The sequence below is a fragment of the Mirounga angustirostris genome, unplaced genomic scaffold, assembly GCF_029215605.1.
Source record: "Mirounga angustirostris isolate CCGP_5_RB_7025 unplaced genomic scaffold, mMirAng1.0.hap1 SCAF_6, whole genome shotgun sequence".
Lineage (NCBI taxonomy): Eukaryota > Metazoa > Chordata > Mammalia > Carnivora > Phocidae > Mirounga > Mirounga angustirostris.
Window position 1 is genome coordinate 107,574,884 of NW_026991714.1, and position 22,426 is coordinate 107,597,309.

General features: G+C 58.5%; 1 protein-coding gene across 4 annotated transcripts in view; it reads left to right on the forward strand.

Moving 5' to 3' along the window:
* The window catches only part of ZMIZ1 (zinc finger MIZ-type containing 1), a 234,548-nt gene that overhangs the window by 79,409 nt on the left and 132,713 nt on the right, over positions 1-22,426 (forward strand). The window contains exon 3 of one of the 4 annotated variants that reach the window (XM_045878193.3): positions 9,225-9,304. The exons of 2 other annotated variants lie outside the window; for them this stretch is intronic. The gene's annotated coding sequence lies outside the window, so the exon portion shown is untranslated. The remainder of the gene's footprint in view (positions 1-9,224; positions 9,305-22,426) is intronic. One more of the 4 variants, XM_054508241.2, reaches the window with a different exon arrangement.

The window sequence follows — 22,426 nt, forward strand, 5'->3', positions numbered from 1 at the left end:
CCAAGGTCGTCGGTGTATGGGACAGAACGGGAGCCTCCTCACAGCACGTCACCTGGCCTGGCCACATCCTCCATCTCCCAGAACCCTGGGGATTAGGCAGACATCATCCTCTTGCTTTACAGATGGAGGATGGGACCTCATGGGATGGGGAGGCCCTGGTCCAGGTCACGGAGGGTAAAAGGGCAAAGGCAGGGTCGGAACCCACTTCCATTCGAACAGGGTCGGGGGGAGACATTCAAGCTTCCCTGGGCAACTGCATGGGTGAGCATCTTGGGATGGGCTGCAGAGAAGCGTAATGATTAACACACCTTACAACCTCCCTCCCCAGCCTTCCCAGCAGCAACCCTGCAGACCACCACTGGGCGGCCCTTGACGGGAGGACTGGCCATCCTACAAACAGCAAGAGCCCCTGTGGCCTGGCTCCTCCGAGGGCCAGGAGTTGAGCCACGCATTTACCCCAGTTAGACCTCCTCCCTCCCCATTATACCATTGAGTAAACTGAGGCAGGGGTAGGTACAGGGACTAGGCTAAGGCCATGTGGCTTGCAAGCAGCAGAACCAGGATTTCATCTAGGCCTGGGTGACATTAGTGCCTCAGCTCAAACCCGTTACCTCCTGCCAGCAAGAACAGGGCTTTCCTTTGTCCAGCATTTGTAAATCTGGGCCTTGGCCACCACCTCAGACTGGCCTGGCCCCCACGTGGCCAGAATCCCAGGGGGATGCCTGTTTGGGGGGATGTGACTGCTGGGGGCTGGCCCTGGCCCAGGAGAGGGGTCACCAGGAATGCTTGGGGCTAGACGGTATGCAGGTACCACAGGGAGTCCCTGGGCCCTTCAGCCTCTCGACCTTCCCGCCCACCTCCTCAAGTGGAGGGAGCACAGGGCTTGGAGTCCAGGCTGCCCATGGAGCTACCCAGCCCTGTGCCAAGCATGGATGAAATGTCAGCTCAGCTAATCCTTCAGTCGGTGTTAGCCCAGATAAGGAGACTGAGACCTGGGGGACAGGTGACTTGCTTGTGAGTCCTTAGCTCCTTGGTCCAGGCTCAACACCAGAACTGACTCTCTCTTTGGTTCTCATCTTGGTCTTGGGCCCACCCTTGTTCCTCTTTGGACTTATGTCCCCTCCCCAGTAAGCTGGCAGGCTTAAACTAAGGACTTCCAAGGACTCTTCTGAGAGCCTCTGCCAGCTTCCACTAGTGCTGTAGAAGAATTGGGCTTGGGGTGTCCTAGGGATGGAGATAAGGGGTATTCCCCCAGGGCTCCCCTCAGATGGGCAGTGCAGGACCAGGTGACGGGTGCCAGCCACCCCAAGCAGAGTGGGCAGAGGCAAGAGACAAAGTCCCCAAGAGGGGGCCATTGACAGAAAATTCAATTTAGATCCTCAGCATTGGGAGTGACAAGTGCCCAGGTGGGCACCAGGGGCCTGGGTTGGCCAAGCCCAACTGGGTGTCCCTCTAGGCAAGACCGTAGTTCCTGGCAAGGGAGAGGCTATGCCCACCCTGAAGGGGCTGATGGGAGGGCAGGTGTAGGAGTGCCTGGGACAGAGCTGACTCCTAGAGGGTGCCCAGCACCTTTGGCCATGGTATGGAAAGGAATTGGGAGCAGGTGGCCCTCGGGAAGGCCATCTCTGGGGAACAAATCCACTGGACCTGCTCCTGAGTCAGCCCTAGGAGGGGCCTGAAGCCAGGATTCATCCTCACAGAGTCCTGGGTCTTTCTCCTTCTGTGGTAAGAGAGCCAATGTCTTTCCCCAGGCAAGACCCCAAATCTGTGCTTGGCAGCAAACCGAAGCCAGCGATAATAATGACCGTCCCTGTTTACGGAGCATTTCCCATGCACGCGTGGAACTGGCATCGTCTTGTTGAGGCCTTACAACTCTGACAGGAGGGACTCCTTTCATCCCCATTTTACAGATGAGGAAACCAAAGCCCAGGGAGGCTGTCTCTTGCCCAGTGCCACAGCTCAGGAAGTAGCAGAGCTGAGGCCCCTAGTCAGCTATGTCAGAGCCCAGAGCTGCGCCCTGTACCCTCAGGCTATGTTGTGTCCTTGCCCCTTGATTAGAGGAGAAATTGTTTATTTGATGCCTCAGAGAGAGGGAAGACCCTTGCCCCTTTGCACAAGCCCAACACCAAGGGGCTGGGGGGCTTGGTGGGGTGAGGCCCACCTGTGTGCACTGTGAGCCTGAGCCCCTCTGAGGGGCCGGATGAGTGAACGCTGTCCCTTGGGGCCTGGGCCACACACACTGCTAGTGAGGACAGTCTGGCTCTGCGCGGCCTCTCTGGAGGAGGTGCCACTCCAGCTTGCCCTGGAAAACACAGCAAATCAGACTTGGGCCCTGGGCGAGACTTTGGAAGAGCCCCCGGGGATGTGTCTGTATGTGGCCAGGGATGCTGGTGCCCGCACTCACTGATGCTACCTACAATTCTCTCTTCAGCCCCAAACTTTCCTCCCACCAAGCTTCTGGGCTTTTGCCCTCCTACCTGAGATACTGCCCAAAAGGATGATGCCCCAGGCCCTCTGTTTTGTTGCCAGGCCAAGGTGGGCACACCCACCCACACTCTGTCCTAGAATTCTCCATCTTTCTGGGTCTTGCCTGCCTCAAATTAGACACTGTGCAAACACCCTTGGGAAGCATACAGGCTGGCACTTGTCAGCCTTTGACCCTGCCTTCCCTCTCCCTACCTACCACCCCAACTCTGCTCCTTCTCGTCCTCCTCCAACAGATGGTAGACACTGTCACTAGTTGTTAATAGAAGGAAATGGATGAATGGATGGAGGGATGGATGGATGGATGGATGGATGGATGGATGGATGGATGGATGGATGGATGGAGAGATGGATGGATGGATGGATGGATGGATGGATGGATGGATGGATGGAGAGATGGATGGATGGATGGAGAGATGGATGGATGGATGGAGAGGTGGATGGTTGGATGGATGGATGGATGGATGGATGGATGGATGGATGGATGGATGAATGGATGGAGAGATGGATGGATGGATGGAGAGATGAATGGATGGATGGACAGATGGATGGATGGATGGATGGATCGATGGATCGATGGACAAATGGACGGATGGATGGATGGATGGATGGATGGATGGATGGAGAGATGAATGGATGAATGGATGGATTGATGGAATGAAGGAGCAACCCTCCGAAGTCATTTCTCCATTTTCATTAAGGGGAAACCAGTCTCAGATGTTATGAGGGTGGAGAGGGCAGTTCTGGGAGCCCTCCCGTTCTCCAGTTTCTGCTCTTTGGGTCCCCCCCCCAGTGCCGGAACGTGTCCCCAGGTTTGCTCTGGGCTCCTGGCACCAGAGCTGTCCCCACCTGGAGGCATCCGTCAGGGGCCCGCAGCAGACTTGCCAGGCCTACACTTCATGCCTGAGTCCCTGCCGGTTAGTGATGACACTGGCCTGCCCTTCCCCACCACTACTTGCCAAGATTCCACACTGGAGAGAAGGAGGCGGGAAGCCCAGGGGCTTGGGCTGGGCTTCCCTGGGCCTGGATGTGGGCAGGCTGTCAGAACAGCTCGGAATACTCTCCGAGGAAGCGAAGACAGACAGGATTATTGAAACTAAGGTAGTTCGGGATTCTCGGATAGCCCTACTCAGGAGTTCCCCAGACCCCAAACAACCACTTACTAGGTCTGCTTTCTTATCTGTTCCTTAAGGACACCTGCAGCTACTGCTCTTTGGTGAAAAGCCTCAGGATTTCAGCGTTAACCCTGAGCACTCGGGCCCCCCGAGCCTCCGGGCTCAATTCTGCTATACCTGGAGTGAGTGGACAAGGGTCTCACAACCAAAGAGATGACCAGGCACTGGATTTTAATTATGCAAGGAGAAGGAAAGAAACAGCATCAAAATGTCTGGAAGTTCAGGAATGGAACGATCACTTGGGGGACGATCAGGGAGGGCAGCATGGTAGAGGTGATCCACTGGGCATCGAAGGAAGGGGTTCCGACAGGCAGAGATGTTGAAAGTATGGTTGGGGCGAGACAGTGCCCGTTATCTACCATTTTCAGCTTCGTGACCTCTGGTCTCTGCTGAGCATTTCCTCAGCTATAAGCTGGACCTTAGGGCTCCCTGGTGACAGGATTATGGTGAGGATGGAGTGGGGCAGCCAGGGCTTCTGGGTTGCTGAGGAAGGGCCCTAACAGGGGCACCTGGGTGGCTCAGTCGGTGAAGCGTCTGCCTTTGGCTCAGGTCATGATCCTAGAGTCCCAGGATCGAGCCCCACATAGGGCTCCTTGCTCAGCGGGGGAGTCTGCTTCTCCCTCTGCATCAGCCTCCCCCTCCTTCCTGCTCTCTCTCTCGCTCACTGTCTGTCTCTCAAATAAATAAATGAAATCTTTAAAAAAGGGGGGGAGCCTAGCAGACTGGAGAATCTGCGTGTTTATGGCAGGCTGAGTTTCTCACTCCACAGGTCCAACAGGTGTGCATGTGCGTGTGTTGGGGCGGGTGACTGGCAGCAGGGGTGAGGAGCTGGAGGCCTGGTGCTGGAGCCCTCAACTGCAGGCTCAGAGGGGGCGCTGGGGTAGTCCAGGCCCCTCCCCCGGTGGGCCTGTGGCTAGGTCTGTGCTCTGGCCCAGTCCTGTGCTACAAGATCTGCCTGGGGCCTCCCCTGGTCAGGGTTTGGTTAGAGGAACAGTTCGAAACTGCCCTTTTTCCTCCTGGCCAGCAGGCCCCCAGTTTCCACGGCTTTTACCGAGGCCCAGGACCCTCAGTCTGGCCCTTCCCCATGGTCTGGCTTCCTCTCCCCCAACCCCCCAGCTTGATGAGGTCAGCGAACTTGTATTCCAGGAATGTGGGAGGCGGGGCGGCCAGCCTGGTTTGGATAAACCAGCGCAGTAAATATTTGCCTAGCTCCCAGAGCCGGTACGATCCGCCAGGGGAGGGCGAGGGGCCTGTTCCTAGGGTCACCTAAGGAGATGCTTTCCTGGGTGGATCTCGAGTGGGGGCGAAGCCGTTTCTCCCCAGTGAGCCTGGGAGCTGGGTCTGAGGCCACCCCCTGCCTGTGCAGGGCCTGAGACAGGGCCCCTGGCCCGTAGGACCAGGCACAGTTTGGCCCATCTGTAAAATGGGAATAAGAACAGCCCCTGTGGGGAAGGCCAGCGCCACGGGAGCCGGCTCAGGGCAGCTCAGCCAGTGGGCACAGGATAGGCCCAGTTTGGGTGGGTCCCATGTGACCGTGTTTCGGTCCCAACTTGGCCACTTATGACCTTGAGGAATTGCCCCCTCCTTCAGACTTTAACAGCCATCATTCCCTGACCTGCTCTTTCGTATGTGGCACCTGGACCCACACACCCATTTTGTCTTAAGCCCTCCCAGCCACCAGAGCATGCTTAGCAGCATGTGACAGGGACTCTGAACTCGGGCCCGGAGACGGAGACGCTGTCCGGATGGCCACCTGCCCACAGACCACACTGGGCAGTCTGCCCCCCTCCCCCGGGTAGCCTGTGGGTAAGTCAGTGCTCTGGCCAACGCAGGGCTCTACAAGGTCAGCCTGCCCATGGTGGGCTGGTGGGCGAATAGCTGGAGGGGCCACTAGTCCCTGTTCAGAAAGGAGATGAGGATTTAGAGATGCTGAGTGACTTGCCCAAGGTCACCCAACATTAAAGGGCAAAGCAAGGATTCCAATCCCGCTCTGCCCACCCTCGTCCTTGACCTCACCACCGAGGACAGGACCGGGGCTCCAGCCCAGAATGTGGGTTCTGAGCCTTGGGCAGCTGTAGAGAACAACCAGTCATTTAGCCACAGGCCTGGAGCCGCAGACACAGAGCCGGCAGGATGCCTGTCATCCTGGATGCCCCGTGGCGCAGACCCCTCTGTCCTCCAGCGAGCCCTGATCAGCCCTGCATCTCTCTGGGCCAGCCCCAGTCAGCTTGGCCTGGTGCCTCCCCTCAAGCCAACGCCCAGGGCCACGGCATCCCTGCAGGAGGAAGGGATGGGCAGGTGGGTGTGTTTGGGAGAATGTATCTGGGTCCTGGGACGCTCCCCACCCCACGGTGACCTTGGCCATGTTCCCAGACCCAGAGTTGCCACTCTCCAGCTGTGAGACCTCTGGCAATCCTATCCTCCCTCAGAGCTCAGTTTCCTGCTCTGCAGAATGGGCAGCCGTTCCTGCCCTGCCCTGCCCCTGGGAGCTTCAGACAGGCAACGAGAATGCACGCCCCTCTCTGCCCTTGTAGCCTTTGTAGTCAGAGGCTGCCCCTTGGCCAGGTCCTCACCCCCCTCCCCGCCCCTGGAGTGAGAGTCCTGAGCTAAGGATACCAGGAGAGCCCTCTGGGCAATGGGGTTCCCACCCCGTGGGGCCACTGGGCGAGCCCCCCCCCTCAGCCCTGAGGTTCAGTCCATGCCCTGCCCTGCTGCATGGCACCAAGTGCCTTTGAAGCAGAGAACATTTCCCTGCGGTGGATCTGTGTTGTTTCTGGTGGTGGTCAGGCTGGGAGCAGGCCCAGTGACACCTGGTCCATCTCCCTCCTTCTCCCCCTGGTCTCCAGGGTGCCAAACCTACACAGACTGTGAGCTTCACCTCAGGGGCCCTGGGGCTGGGGCAGCGGGGATGATATCAGCTCCATGTTCACAGCTCTTCCATGCCTCTGTGAACAGTGCCCATCACCACGGCTGGGGAGCCCGGGTGCCCAGCACTGTCTCTGAGCTGGTCCTCTGGGAACGGGCCGAGCATGGGTGCGGCAGACGGCCTGCCACACATGTCATGGCTGTGTTCTTGTTACTTATTAGCTCCTTGTTACCTGTGTGATCTCAGGAAGTTATAGAACCTCTCTGGGCATCATGTGTAAATTGGGGGTGCCAGTTTAGTTTCTGCCTCATAACATTTACCAAAGGTTAAAGAAATATCCCAGGCAGAACCCCAATATGGACTCAATAAAGGCAGGCTCCCTAGTCCTGTCTCTTTACCAGACTCACAGGGAAGGGGGGTCATTTCCCAGCCAGGGCCTGAGTTTATATCCTGGTGAAGCCCCCAACCTATCTGTGGACTTGCTGTGTGACCTTGGATACGTCTCTTCCCCTCTCTGGTCTGTGTGCCCCTTTGCCCAAGCCCAACAAAGAGCCTGTGGGCCTGAGGGCACGCGCGTGTATGCTGTGAGCTGGAGCGCCCCTGAGAGGCAGGACGGGCGGGTGTCATTCCTTGGGGCCTGGACGCGGCTCACGGGGTGAGCGAGGGCTTTCCAGCTCTGGCTTCGATCTCAGCTGCCAAAGTCATGATTTTCTCTCTGTCAGCGGGTCTGCAGGCCAGCTCGCCTTTGGGAAAGGCCTGAGCTGTGGGTGGTGGAGAAGCAGGGCGCTGATTCCAGTTCTGCCCCAGCCACTGACTTGCTGCGTGAGCCTGCAATGGGGGTGGTCACGGCCCCTCTTCAGGCCTCAGATCCCTCCTCTGGGAAATGGGAGAGCCGGAGTCCGTGAATACCAGGGCTGTTTGTGTTCCCGTGTCAAGTGGTTAGGGGGTTGCCAGAGCCGAAGGGTCGGGGTGGAGAGACATTGTCTTTCCCTGCTGGGCCAGGGAGGCCAGCCCTGGCCTTGGGAGCTTGGGGCTTAGGGGCCTAATGCTCTGGAGCCCAGCACCAGCCCCTGCAAGGTCATTGCTGCCCCAGCTGACCTACCCGGAACGCTGCCTGCGTATCCAGCACTCGTGTGTGCTCCCTTCTACAGTTCCTACAACGATTTGAGGGAGGTTCCCATCCCGCAGATGAGAAAACTGAGGCACAAAGAGGTTTAAGAAACTTACCCAAAGCCACATACTTGGTAAGAGGGGTGAAACCCAGACTGGAAACAGCCACAGCCCACGCTTGTCTTCCCGGGTGTGCCTGCCGGCTGCCGGGTCCGAGGCCTCCCGACGGCCCCCTGGCATGTGTGGGAGCCCACGATTCACGTGGCCCGCGCGCTCCTCCTTCCTCTGTCAGCCACGGGGCTCACCCCGAGAGGCACTCGGCCCACAGTCAGGTTTCCCATTTCTTAGAGGACGCACAGCCCCGGAGAAGTATGGCAATTGTCTGGAGCCACCCGGTGAGGCGCCCCCGTCGCTGGGACTCGAATGTGAGGCTCAGGGGCCCATGCCTTGTAGCCAGGGCTCCAGAGAAACCCACCTGCCGGGCCTTGGGGTCGGGTCGTCCGCGATCCCTACGGGGAGCAGAGCAGAGCGAGGAGTGCTGGTGGCCCTTGAGGAGGTGGGCGAGCGGGACCCCTCCCCACCCCGTGAGGGCAGTCATGCCGCAGGAACAGTGGGGGGCAGGGGTTCTCCCTCGCTCTGTCGTCTCCCCAAGCCCCGTGCACCAGCAGTTCTGGCCACTCTGCCTGCTGGCCCCTCTGCTACGAGCCCCACCGTCTCCAGCCTGGACCCCTGGAACAGACTCCACACCGGTCTCACTGCCTCCTCCTGTCCCTCCCGAGCCCTTCTCAGCCCGCAGCCACAGGATCTTCTCAAACCAGAACTAGGGTCATGTCCCTCAGCTGTTCAGACCCTCCTGGGGCTCCTGTCCACCTCCCAGTGATTGGCCATCCACTTGACCCCCACTCGCCCCACCTCTCCTTCCCTCACCTCCCCTACCACCCACCCACTCTCAACTCCTCCCCCTGAATCCAGGCTTTTTTCCCTGTTTTCAAGTCTTCTCATATAGTGTTCCCTCTGCCTGGAATGCTGTTCCATGCATCTTGGTCTGCCTCTCTCTGGCTCATCCTTCAACTTTACTTCCCCATAGAGGCTCCCTGAACCTTGAGTCTGTGTTGTGTAGCGCCTGTAACTCGTTCTTTCTGGCAGATGCCTCTTCTAGTTATGTAGTGTCTAATTATCACAATCCCCGCAAGGACAGGAGCCACCATCCTATTCACAGCTCAGAGTGGTTGTTCAGGGTTTCTTGAGCAAATGAGTGAATGCCGAGTGCTTCCATCACCGTATGTCCTCAGATGCTCCTAGAAACCCTGAGAGGGATTGTGATCCACTTGTCAGTTTGACAGGTGAAGCCAGGAGCATATCCACATAGGTGGTAACTGGCTGATGTGGGGTGTTGGGGGGCTGCTGAGTCAGGGCACCCCATCCTTGTGCACCTCGTCCTCTCAGTCCCTCTGATTGTCTGTCAAATGGGGATGACTGGGTTTTGCTGGCAGTAAACTTTCCAGTAGGTGGGTGGGTGGACAGTGGCGGCCCAGTCAGTTCCAGGCCCTGCAGTGAAGGGCCCCTCTGACCACCCCTTCCTATTGCAGCAGGATGGAACTGGAGTGAGGCGGAGGGGCTGAGCACTGCAGACCAGACGTGGGACGCTGGTGGTTCGCGGGTCACTGAGGTAGGTGTGCAGCTGGGCTCGTGGGGGCAGGCTTGGCCCGGATGCTTGGAGAAGGGGTAGGCATGTCCTGAGTGGGGAGTGGGTGCTGGCCCTGGCATCCTGCACCTCTGCCTGGGCCTCCATCCTCATGGGTGGCATGGGGTGCAGCCACCCTGGCTTAGACCTCCTCAGCCCCCGGAAGGGCCCCCAGAGGCCTCTAAGGCCTGACCTTTCTCTGGAGTGGCTGCCAGGGCAGGGGGTGGGGGAATGCAGCCAGGCAGGGGGGCAGGTTTGGTGTCCCCAGCCTTGACCCCGCAGCTCTGTCTGTACCACGCAATCTCGTGGCGCATGGGCCCCATCTGCTGAGCAACATGGCGGCCACGCAGGAGGAGGCCTGGGTGAGCAGAGAGGCCTGTTTGCTGGGAGTTGTGACTGCCTGCCCCCTTCTCTGCCACAAACACACCCAAGCGCACACACAGATCTCTGGGCTCTGGAGTCAGAGTGACTGCGCTCAAACCCTGGCTCTGCCACTTGCCCACCATGACCCTGTGCGGTTTCTCGGGGCCTCGATTTCCCCGTGTGCAGAAGAGGGAGGGGTTCACAGCACCTGCCCCCCAGGTGCACCTGCATACCTGGTACCAGTTAGGCGTGCAGGAGGCTAGGTCAGCATTCTTGTCCAGGATGCGGGGACCCTTCCTTCTTTCCGGACACCTCGGTTCCCACCAGCCCCTCCTCCCTGAGCACACGTCAATGCCAGAATGGACACAAACTGGTCGTGCACCATAATGAGAGTCTTGGGGCTCCCCAGGGAGCTCCTGAGAGTAGCTGGAGCCAGAAGGTCCTGGGGTTGAGCCTCCCGGCCCTGCGCTGGCCTGGACGCCGGCGTGTCTCATCACAGAGTGGCATTTCAGGGTTGATCACACTTGGCCCCATGTCAGAGGGTGACCTGTGTAATCCCTCTTTACTCTGCGGCTCCCAACCCAGAGATGAGAGGCCTTCACAAAAGTGCTGACTTGGGCCAGGGCCCTTTGTCCCAAGGCTCTGGGGCCCAGTCAGGGGAGGCAGAGTCTTTGGTCTGGCATGAGGCCTCGCCCAGTCATCTCCCTGCTGCCCTCAGCTCCTCTCCTGAGGCCCCTTGTGCTCCCAGGTGCCCAGACACAGGGCCGGGGCGAGGCCTGGGATGCTCCACACTACCGTCGGGCTCTGGAACCAGGGAGCAGGGCGGCAGGAGATCCCAGCTCCCTGCTCTCAGCTCATGACCTTGGGCTGGTCCTTTCACTCCTGTGCGAGTGAAGCCAGTATTCTCATCTGAAAATGAGGATAATTATACCAACACTGCTGAGAAGGCCATTATGGGGGTGCTTGGAAGCCTGAAATATTTTTAAATGTTAGAGCTTAGTAAGAGTCTACTGCGTACCAGGCACTACGCTGCTTAAATACATATTTCTCCCCGCAGTAATCCCGTGAGAAGGTGTGTTTAGTGTGCCTCGTTCTCCAGAGGCTCAAAGTGGTTAAGAAACCCATAGAGCTGTTAAGTAGTGGCATGGGGATTTGAACCGTGGAATTAAGTGGTCCACGATGCCGTAGAGACCGGGGGCTGAGCCACTGGCAGGCCCGAGGTGGGTGCTCAGGAACCCACCCCCCTTTCTGCCTGGCGCCTTTGCCTGGCCCTCTAAGCCTGGCTGCCCTCCGAAGCCAGAGGGTGGCCCCCGAAGTCTGGCAGTCGCCCCTCCCCAGAGGGCCTGCCAGCAACTCGATAAGGCTAGGGGAACCCACTGCTAATTGTGGGGTAACCTCTGAAACTCTCCTTCACGGTGGGTTCTCTTCTCGGGTGTTTTTCAAGGTAATTCATTCCCTTTCCAGAAATTGCCAGTGGCAGAGCATTAGGCAGTTGGTAATTAATCATAGGAGAGGCTTGGAGTTTAGTCTTTAAAAAGAAAAAAAGGAGAGAAGGAAGACTAGAAAGCCTTGATGGAAAAAGAAAAGGAAAGAAAACCACTCCAAGGCAAGGGTGGTAATCAATACCTCAGTGTCCTAGAAATGGTGGGGGGCGGGGGGGCGGCCAGGCTGCCCCTCCCTTTTCTCCTGGGGCTGACAGATGCTCAGAGCCTGCAGCAGCGTGTGTGAGCTCTGCCCCTCGCCTGCCGCTCCTTGGGCCACTTGGAGCAAGGCACTGCCTCTCCTTGGACTCAGCTTTGCCACCTGTAAAATGGGTGAAGGGCAGGTGTCAGACTAGAAAAGAAGATTAAATGATTTGTTCACCCCTGCATCCTGGCACCCGGCACAGGGTTGTTGCCCAGCTGATATTTTATTAACTGAGTGAGGGAGTGAATGAATGAATGATTTTCTTGGTCCTCATTAGCTATCACAGTCGAGGAGATGGTACTGGCTCTAGGACATTGTTTCTCTAGTTTTGTTATAATTCCGAATGACAGCCCGAGTGAGGGGCCAGCTCTGCCGTTTTGCAAACTCCTGATGAAAGGACACTCTTGCCCAGCAGACTCTGGTTGGCAGAGCTCAGGCCCCTCAGTGGCAACCACGCTGTCTCCCTGGCATCCTCGGGTTCAACTTTCCAAGAGTCTGAGCTGTCTGGAGATTTTTTTTTTTTTTTTTTTTAGTTGCCTTCTGGGTGGGTAGTGGGTTCCTCATCACCAAAAGTATGCGAGCTGGGACTGCACAGGGCACTCAGGTGGCAGACTGGGCCGGGGTGGGGGGTGGGGGGGCTGGCGCTCAGAGCATTCCTGAGTTTGAGAGAGAACATGAGGTTCTCCAGGGTGGACACAGGGGAGGCTGGACCAGCAGACAGGGGAGCCCCTTCCCAGAGGTCCCCTGGGAAGGGCTGGAGGAGGCCGCTGAGAAGGGGAGTGGTGGCCCTGCAGGACACCTACGCTTTGGTGCTTATTCCCTCTGGGGGTAAGGAGGGGTGTGTGTGTGTGTGATCTTTGTCTCTTTCTAGATGGTTCTCTCTGTGCATGTGCCTCTCTCCTGCCCAGCTCCCCTGTCTTCTCACATGGGCAGTCCCGCTCTGCCTCCTTAGCTCACCCACTTTCTCCCTGTCCAGTCACATCCACAGCTCCCCCTGGAGCTCCCTCTGGAATTCCTTTCTGAGCCCAGGACCTTCTCACGTCTGCTCTCCTTACCCTCAGAGGCACCCCTAGCCAGGAGTCCCCGCAGACATCTGCTCTGTGTCATCACCTCTCTCGTCCCCAGGACCGAGCAGACCTGAGAATTCCTGGGCTTCCAACCTGCTGCCCTTGGCCTTGTTCTTCCAGCTCTGGCAGCGCCCAGTTCCCTCCCACCCTGCTCTTTGGAGGGATCTGAGCCAGTGCCCCCCACTCCCAGCCTTGGGGGCAGCGCACTGTGTGTGGCCCATCCCCAAGGCCCCACCGTGCCACCCTGTGCTGTCCTGGGCACATGGGCCTTGGCCACAGGCGAAAGCAGGGAAGCGAGAGGGGGCCTGTGGCCACTAACAGGGGCACTTGGAACATGGCATTTCCCTCCAGCGCTCATAAAACTCCAGCTATAATTAGAAGTGAGGTGTCCAGGAGCTGGCTGCCTGGCGGGAGCCCATGTATGCTCAGGAAGGAATAAGCTGTCCTCTCCGGAGGGGAGAAGGAAGCGGAGGGTGAACTCCCAGAGAACCACGGGCTGGAGGGTCTCCGGGGCCGGCGGAGTAGGCCGGTGTGTTCTGGTGGCCAGGTGCCTCCATTCCTCTGGACGTCCTCTGGGAGCTCCCTCGGTCCCCATCCCTGGCCAGTCAGTCTTCTTGGGAGCACCTGCGGACCCCGCCTGGCGTCGGAATCCACCACCATCTGCCCCCGCCTCCTCGCATGGCCCCATCACACCCCAGCTGTCTGCCAGCTTCACTGCGCCACCCCCTCCCCATCTTCGTCACACGTCCCCACGGCCACACCTTTGCTCCTGCACTTCCTTCTGCCTTGAGAGCCCTCCACCCTTGTTGCTGCATGGCCTGAACCTTTTGGAGGCTTCCTCAAGCCTGCTTCCTCCACAAGGTCAGACGTGGCCTCCTGCCCCCCCGGGCCCCACGGCCTCCACTCCCCAGAGGCCCTGGTCATTTCCTCCCTGAACTCTTCTGAACTCGAAACCCTCTTTATGCTCTTAGGCCCTTCAGAGTGCTCGCCAAACGGCCTACCACCTCGTCTTTTCTTTTGTCTTGATTATGTATCGGAAGGATGACATACTGGCTCGTTTACACTCTGTTTTCCTTTGAAACCTGGTGGTTATTTAATACCCACACCACATGCAGACTCGTGTTCAGTTGCCACGTGTGGTTTCCTCATTTGTAGGAGGGGAAACTGAGGCTGAGGAAGGAAATCTTGCAGATGAGAGTCAGCAGAGTGAGCGCCTTCTCTGTAGGCCAGGCTGCCACCATCCTGCCGTTCAAAATAGGACAGGGGCATGCCACACTGGTTATAAAGGTAAACTGAGGCAGGCAGGACTGTGGCCAGTACCTAGGCAACCAGACCTCAAGAGGAATGGAGGGAACATGTTATGAGTGGCTGGAGCCACTGCCCTCAGAGGGGCTACCTCCTCCCGCCCGCTGGGGGCTGCAGAGCTTGTGTGGGCTGAGCTGGCCCAGTGAGACCCATCTGTCTCCCCCTTCAGCCCCACGCGCCCTTGGCTTTTCCTCGTGTCTGCCCCCCCAAGCCAGCCACCTGCTGGCTGTCCGGCTGGACCGGGAGTGTCTCGAGGGCTCAGGGCAGACCGAACCGTGTCCCGGGCCCAGTTCCTGGCGTGCCTGTGCTGAACAAGCAAGGCAGCGGGCGCTCAGCCTGTGTGCCCTCGGCTCCCTCTGCGGATGGCAAGGAGATCTTACCCGGTTCGCCGGTTCTTTGTGGACGGGCTGGGCTGTGTTAAGAAGGATTCTGAGGCTGTGCGTAGGCTCTCTGTGGCAGATGTGTTGTATGCTGCCTGCTACATGTTTGTCCTTTCAGCCCCAGCTCCCTGGGCATCGGGTCTAGTGTCAGGTGTCTCAGGTCTGGGCTGTGGCCAGTGGGGGCACAGGAAGGAGACAGTGACCTCAGTGGGGCCCTGCAGGTGTCCGTCTGCCGGGGCTACTGGGCAAACTGCCCCAGAAGAGAAGCCCTGGGGTCATGGGGACCACATAACTCCCAGAGAGCTGACTGGGGAGCACTAGCCCCAGGCCCCCCAGTCTGGTTAATGGGAATCTGTGAAAGCTTTTCCCTCACATCTGTCTTTCCTGTTAAGTGCTTCTCCCCTTGTTCAGTTCCGGTTTGGGAAGCAACACATCTTGCCTCACAGCTGTTTGGGACCCTCCACTGCTTCCCTGAGGCTCTTTGGGGGCCTCTTTTGGAGCCTGTGGGAGCATCTCTGCTTCATAAGCCCCGTGGGATGCTCCCCTGCTGCCCCCTCCGTCTGGCCCACACTCTGGTTGGCCGGTGAGACAGCCTAGTGTGGGACAGTTCTCACTGGGTGGCCCCTGGTGAGCTCTCTCTCAGCCCCACCCCGAGCCAGACTCCCCACCACAGCCAGCCCCTAGACCCTTGTCCTTGTCACCACCTGGGGGGCCAGCCCCCAGACACCCGTCCTTACCACCGCCTGGGGAGCCAGCGCCCCCTGTGCCCCCACCATCTCTGTCCCCAACAAAGGCCCTCTCAGCTGAGGTTCCCGGCCACCCTCTGCCCAGCAGCTCTAGGGTGGCCAAGGGTTGAGTCAGGAGAACTTTGATGAACTAAAACCTGTAAATAATCCAAAGCATTTTTCTCTGCTTGTGGAAGAAACACAATAAAAACCCTTGCATCCTTTAGCCAGCTTAGCCTGTCCCCAGTCATAACTACAGGAGGGCTGGTCAGGGTCATCCCATGCCTGCCGGGAGCTCCTCTCGCTGCTGCTTGCACACCTCCACCGCTGGAGAGCTCACCACCTCACATAAGGGTTTGTGCATGCATGTGAATTTCAGTGTGGGCAGGGGTGCAGTGTGACATGTGGTTAAAGCATGGGTTTCAGGAACAGATGGTTCAGGGTTCAAGACCTTGCTCTACTACCTACCAACTGGGTGAGTCTGGACAAGTTACTACATCTCTGATGCCCTCTGTTAGGTTATAGGTGAGGAAAATCTATAAACGGGGAGAAGCCTGCCTGCAAGGGGTGCCATGGGGCAGATAGGCAGAATAGCTGGGTGACACCAGTCTTCTCTGGAAACGGAGGATGGATGCCCTCAGGGAGCTGCCTCCCACCCCTCAGCACTGGAACATCTGCCCGAGGTTGACATCGAGTCTGGTACCCAGATACTTCCTTCCCCAGGGATACTGGCCTCCCAGGTGCTCTCAGGAGCTCTCCCATGGAAACTTTCAGGATGGTACTTCAAGATGGAGGAGACACGGTACTTCCCCAAAGTGCCAGTGTCACCAGGGGCACTGGTTCAAATGCAGATTCTCAGGCCTCTCTCTTGAAGTCTGCTTCTGTGGGTCTGGGACCCAGGGCTCTGAATTTGTAACAAGTGCCCCATGATCAAGCCAGTCTGGGACACACTGAGGCCTGTAACGGGGAGCTGGCCTAGAGGTTGGGCCCTGGACGGTGTCATAGCCTCACTGATAGAACTGGGACAAAGCTGTCCATCCCTGGGGCTGAGTTTTCTCACGAATACACCAGGGGTTCCGGGCTCTTCCTGCTCTTCTAAGTCCGTGCTAGTCAGAAAGACATTCCCTGGGGGTCCTTTCTGCCAGGATCCCTGAGGCAGACCTCTGGGTTGCAGCCCCATTCCTTCTGGCCACAGAGCACTCGGGTCATCAGCCGCCTGCCAGCCCCAGAGCCCCAGGGACAGAAACACTATTCCCTGGGCGCGATGTGCCACTGAGTGGCAGTTCCCGTGGGCCTTCCAGGAGGCCTTTAGATCATCAGGCATCTACTGAGTCCACTCAGATCTGAAATCTCTTCTGGAAGCTGAGAAGGACCACTAACATGGAGCCGGCCAAGGGAGGCAGTTTGGAGCGAAGTCATCTGGCTCCTCTGAGAGGCACTGGAGCTTTATTAGTTAGCATACATGGAAGCCTGGAGTGTCAGAACTGGAGGGCGGCCCTGTGGCGCCCCTTCCTTTTATAGATGGGGAAACTGAGGCCCTGGGTGGAAAATGACTTGCTAGGTCACCCAGGGAGAAGTGAGGTGCAGTGCTGGAACCCAGAATTCTCGGCTTAGAGACTGGTCTCTGGACAGTGCCTGGCCACCCACCACACCTCTCCTTGGGCCCTCTGTCTGGGATGGATGGCCCCACCGGAGCCTGAACCCTACACCAGCCTCTGCAGCTCGTGGGAAGAAATGGGGCCGTATCAGGACAGGGACCAAGGGGCTGCCTGCTCCTGAACACTGGTCCCTTCTTTGACCTGCACTGTCAGCCTAAATCAACAGCCCCTGCTCGGCTCCCAGCCCTCCCACCCCAGCCAGGACAGCCCCCATGGAAAGTTTCCAGGAATATCCACGCTGAGGGCAACATGATCCAGAAATGAAAAAGGCTCTCACTCCCTGGCTCCCTCCCATTTTCCACTCGCTGGTGCTCAAGGGAGTTAATAAGCAGAGGTGAAAACGCCGGCCCCGTCCTAATGAGACCTTATTGGAGGCGGCTCGGGCCTGGCAGGTGACAGAGGAGGAATTATTCACCATTGGGGCGTTCACCCTGCCCACCCCCCACCTGGGATGATGTCAGGACCTGGGGCACAGAGTCTGGGCTGTGCTGTCACTCAGATGAGGGACCGGGGCTCCTCTGACCACTGGTATCCAGCTCACACGGCCAGCCTTGGGTGTGGGCCGGGGTGGGCAGCTCAATCTCCTCCCTGGGCCGGGAGCCCAACCAGGCCCTCTGTTCCCACCCGGCGCCTGGTACAGGACCCACCTCGAGTCCTTTGCATAAGCCAGCCCCTCCTCCCCACACTCTCCATCTGTAGTCAGTAAGGCAGCCGTATTTAGTAATCACCTACTGTTTGCATGGATCTATGCTCAGCTCTTGGGGAAATAAGGCAGCCGAAGACCCTGGGCTAGCCCCCAGGTTGGCACAGTCTAGGCCAAGGATCGCCCGCAAGGAGGAGAATTAATCACACCCCGTGCCCTGGGGCCAGGCAGGTGCTGAGATCAAGGAGAAAGAGGCCTTGGGAAGTGTGAGATATGGAAGGCTTCCTGGAAGAGGCTGGTTGGAGCAGAATGACACTCTAAGAATTTCAAGGATGTCAGGTGGGGATGAAGGAGAGACAGGAAAAGCACAGCCTCAGGTCAGAGTATAGGCCCCACCAGGACCCTGGATGAGTGCCTGCTGCATATGTGAGTGTACGTGCAGCGTGAACTCCTGCTTGGGGTCAGGGGTGGGGCGGTGACCAGGGTGATGGCATTGGTACCAGAGCACCACTGGCCACACACCTGGGCCCTCTCCTGTGGCCCCTGGGGCTGGCTTTGAGGCAGCCGCAGGCTCAGACCTGGTGCCCTGTAGGCCATACGCCTATCGAGTGAACGAGCGCACAGACTAGCTGTCCCTTCATTGTTGGGGGGCGCTCGTGCGTGCGGTGGCATGAAGAGTACACGGCATTCGCTTGGCTGTCTGATGAGAGAGAACCCAGGTCACAGCGGAGACAAGGAGATGGGGGCCAGGCCAGGGGGCCGGGGGCAGAGCCCAGAGCAGCCCAGAGTACTTCCTGCGAACCCGGGCTGGGTGATGCCCGCCAGGGGCACAGGGTGAGGACACAGTGGGCAAAGACGCGCAGGGCCCAGCTGCAGAGTGGTGGGAGCCTTCCAGGGCACACTGGTACACGCATTCAGAACGCACCCCGGACAGACCCACCCACCCTAGAGCCTCTGGGACAGGAGGAAATCCCTGCCCGTCACGCACCTGTCACTGAACGGCAGAGGACAGGGGAGCCACAGGGCCCTCAGTCAGTACGAATAATGAGAGCAGCCACCCTACCGGCAGGGAGTACAGCCTCCCCCTCGGTCCTGACGCCCTTTGAGGTGGGGGCCAGCGCCATCTCCATGTAATGGATGAGGGAAACTGAGGCAGGGGGTTAGGAAAACAAAATCTCGGGGTGGGGAGCAAAGCCAGGATAGGAACTTGTGCTGTCTGAGCCTGACTCCCCCAGGAGGCTCGTCCTGCCCAGCCCTCACTGCCCACATGTGGAGCATCTTTCTGACACAAAGAAGGAAGACGCAAAGTCTGAACAATCATTTGAAATCTCCCATTATCCATCAGTACACAGGTCCTTCTGGTGCCTTCCCGGCTCTGTGGGAAGATAACACCCAGTGGTTAGAGAATGGGCCCTTCCCCCGAATTGGTCTTTTGTAATGCAAGTAAATTATCTGCCAGCCTTTGGTGCCCGGCAGTTGGATAGTTCAGGTGTTTAAATGGTCATGACTATGTGGCCAGCCCGGGGAGGAGGCGTGAGTCAGATGGCAGATTCAACAGGAATTAAAGGCACTTAATGTCAGTGCAGTAGGACTTTTCTAAATCTGCCCACTCTGCATGAAGAGTGAGCTGACCAGGGACACCAGGCCCCCCTCCCCGCCGGGAGCTGGTGCACAGTTCCCTGAGGCTGGGCCATGCTGGACCTTCTTGGCTCTCTCTGTCAGAGGGGGTTGGGCTGCGGAGCTTCTGGGAGGTGGCCGGAGCTTGGTGACTGTGAGTGCAGAAGAGGATGTAAAGGGTCAGGGGACAGCCTGTGTGTCCCGGTTGCCAGCAAATCCCTCAGGCCCCGAGGATAACCTGCTTTTTTAGGGGTTAGGGGAAGGGTCTTCTGGAGAGTAATAGGAAGAAATTTAAGAATAGACCTTGATCAGCAAACAGAGAGAGAAGTGGCTTGCCCAGGGTCACGCAGCCAGGATTTAAGACCCAGTTCTTGCTGTTGATCACTGTGATATTGCCATGTCTCTGTGTGCGTGTGTATGTGTGTGCGTGCACACACGCACGTGAGTGTTTCGAGGGAGTCTTAATAATCGTTAGCACCTGCCCCATATATTTTATACACATTATCTAATTTAATCTTCATAAACTGTATTTAGCAAATGAGTAAGCTGTGGGACAGAGAAGTTAAGTCATATGGTCACATAGCCCTTGGGAAATGGGGTCAGAACTTGAACCCAGCTCCATCTGACTTTTAAGCCTTAGCCCAACCAGCCCCAAGGCCCAGAGCACGTGCTGTGGGCATTGCCAAGGGAGAGCCCCTGCCAACCAGGAAGATCAGAGGTGGCTTCCTGGAGATAGGCTGGTTTTGTCTGCGACCGACCAGGTACCTTGAACCTTCAGGTCCCAAGCTGCGGAAGGCCCGGTCACCTGACCTCCCAGAGGCTCTTCCTTTTGGTCATAAAATGAGAAGAAAAAGGCCTCCTTGCCGGGGCTCAGGAGGACTAGGCAGGTGGTAAGTGTGTTCACCAGGTTCAGCTGGGGTAGCTCAAGTGGCCGACGTAGCCGTGGGTGAGGCCTGCTAGGATCAGGGCCCAGAGCCCTTCCTGGCGTCAACTCGGAGCCAGGGGGCTCGGCTTCAGGGTGGCCACGGGGAGGGGTAGGGAAAGGCCAAGACCAAGTAGATGGAATGGGGTGAGTGAAGACAAAGGGCACGGCCAGTCCCCGCACCCCATTGTTGGCTGCAGAGAGGTGATTGGGAGCAGTGGCGCGAGGCCCAGTGGCTTACAGTCTCTGATGGGCAGCGAGGAGCCAGCAGAGACATTGACCTATAGAACAACACAGCACGTCACTTCTCACTGAACTGTCTCTGAAATGCAGCGTGTCAGAGTCCAGAGATGGAAGGTGGTCAGGTAGTTGCTCTGCTCCCCTGGGTGTTGTCAGGGAAGGGGTGCCCATGTTGGGGAGCCCTGCTGTTGCTGAGATGTCCTTCTGCACATCTGGGCTTTAAAACGCAAGGCCGATGGGCGCAAGGATTGGGAGAGGCCAACGAGTTCCTTCAGAAACGGGGCTGGGATGGAGAGAGGAACACAGAGGGCACATTCACACACATAAGGCACCCGCTAAATGTGACATTCCAGAGACATGGCATGTGAGATCCCACCTCCTCTACAGAGGGGAAACTGAGGCCCAGGGACAGGAAGGGGCTTGTTCAAAGGGACCCGGCTCATCAGAGGTGAGCACGGATGCTTCCTTGCACTCCTGCCCTCCCTGGTTGTCGGGGGGCGGGTGGTTGCCACCTCCCGCTCTGTCTAACCTTCTTCCCCAGGCCTCCCCCTGAGCACGAGCTGGGGCAAGCCCGGAAGGGACAGGGGTCAGCATGCTTCACCCGAGGCATGCTTCACTCGGAGGCCACAGAGCAAGGGGGTTCCTCACAGGACACGGTGGGGTGGCTCGGGGCTCCGCAGCCTGTATTTCTCGGTTCCTAGACACCAGCCTTGCAGCACCTGGATAGGGAAGGAGGACACCAGTGGCAGCCAGTCTTCCCAGAAGAGTCTGCCAGGGCTTGGAGCTCGTGCATCTGCAGCAAGCTCTGTGTGTCTGCCCCACGGCCACCTCCGTACCCCTTGCTGGCCCTGGCTCCCTGTCCTCCCCGTGTGGCCCTCCCTGTCACACTCCTCCTTCCACTCTCTGTGGCTCTTTCATGCACCCACTCCTGTCTGTCTCCTTCCGTGGCTCTCTTGTGTGTGTCCTGCCCAGGGCCGTGGCTCCGCACAACTGCAGGGGGCGCCCTTCCACAGATGTTCTCTGTCTGTGGGCCTCTTCCTGACTCTCTCGGTGCTGGATTGTCTCTTGGCGCCTCCCTAACGTGTGCCCTCTTTCTTACTGGGTCCCTTGCTGGATTTTTCTGTCTCTTAACTTTCCCTCTCTGGGTGTGTACCTGCATGTGTGTGTGCTGGTGTGTGTGTGTCCCCCCCCATAGGTGTGTGTGCACACATGGTATCTGCCCCTCTGCGGGCTGGGCGCAGGTTCCTCCCCACTCCTGAAGGCACAGCGTGGCTCCCTGCAGGCCCGCCAGCAGGAGGGCAGCCTGGAGCTCGAGCCCCGAGCACCCACCCCCTCGGCGGCCTTGGTGCTGTCCGTGCCGGGAAGGTTCTGTGTCCGTGTCTACAGTCGGCCTCCCTGGCCCAGCTCGCAGGACTCCTGGGAGCCACTGCAAGCCTGGCCGTCACTCGCCTGGAAAGTGGCTCCCGTTTGGAAACAGGAGTGCTCTGGATGGGAAGAAGAAGGGAGGGGACAGTTGGTGAAAAAAGCCAAACAAGCAGGGGATTATGATCCCTGAAAATGTGCCCTTTGTCTAAGGCTGGAATGTGGCCAGAGAGGGAGCAGTGGGGCCCGGGGGGCGGCCACGATGGGATGGGGTGCTGCTCGGCCCGGCGGGCCTGGCCGGCCGGCCGGGAGGTGTGTCCTCTTCCCCTAGAAACATCAGAGACACGTGGCTAATGGGAAGAGCTTCCGGGTCTCTCCAAACCCACCGTGTGAGCTGAGCCTCCTGCCCGACCATTCCCCCGTCAGTCACTCAGCGGACATTTATTTACCACCTCCTGTGTACCAGCACTCATCTGAGTGTGTGGGAAGCGTCAGTGAGCAGGAGACCAGGCCCCTGTCCTCACGGAAGTGACCTTCTAGCAGGGGGAGAAAGAGCAGAGATGTTTTGAGCACCAAGGCCTTGGTGACAGTCCCTCTGCCCAGTTGTGCTGCGGGCAGCAGGCTGTGGTCTGTGAGGGCCTCCTGTGTCCCAGGGCCCGGCCTCCTCCCTGCCGGTGCAGCCCAAGGCTTTCAATGACCCCGGGCTGAAGGCTCAGCCCTGCTGCAGGCAGCGCTCTTTTCGCTGGGAATTTCCAGAAGCACCTGGAGAGGGGAGGGGTCCCTAGGACCTGTGTGGCCCAGAGGCTTTCAGCCAGCCGGGCTAGGGCAGCTCAGACAGCAAGAACAGAGCTGAGAGCAGCCCCGGGAAGGGGTGGAGAGAGGAGCGCTGCAGGGCCGCACGAGGCCCCCAGCTCCGTGGTGGCCCACTGCCTGACCCTAGAGAGGCTCCCAGACCCCGCTGTGCCTCAGTGTCCACATCTGTCAGATATGAAGGTCAGACAGCTCACCCAGGCTTGTTCTGGGCTGAATGTGATCACAGTACCCGGCTTCTAGGCCCGTGGCAGAGGTCATCCGTCAGTACCATCATGGGGGCACAGGCCCGCTTTGCCGGGGGACTCCGTTGGGAATCGGCCAGTCTG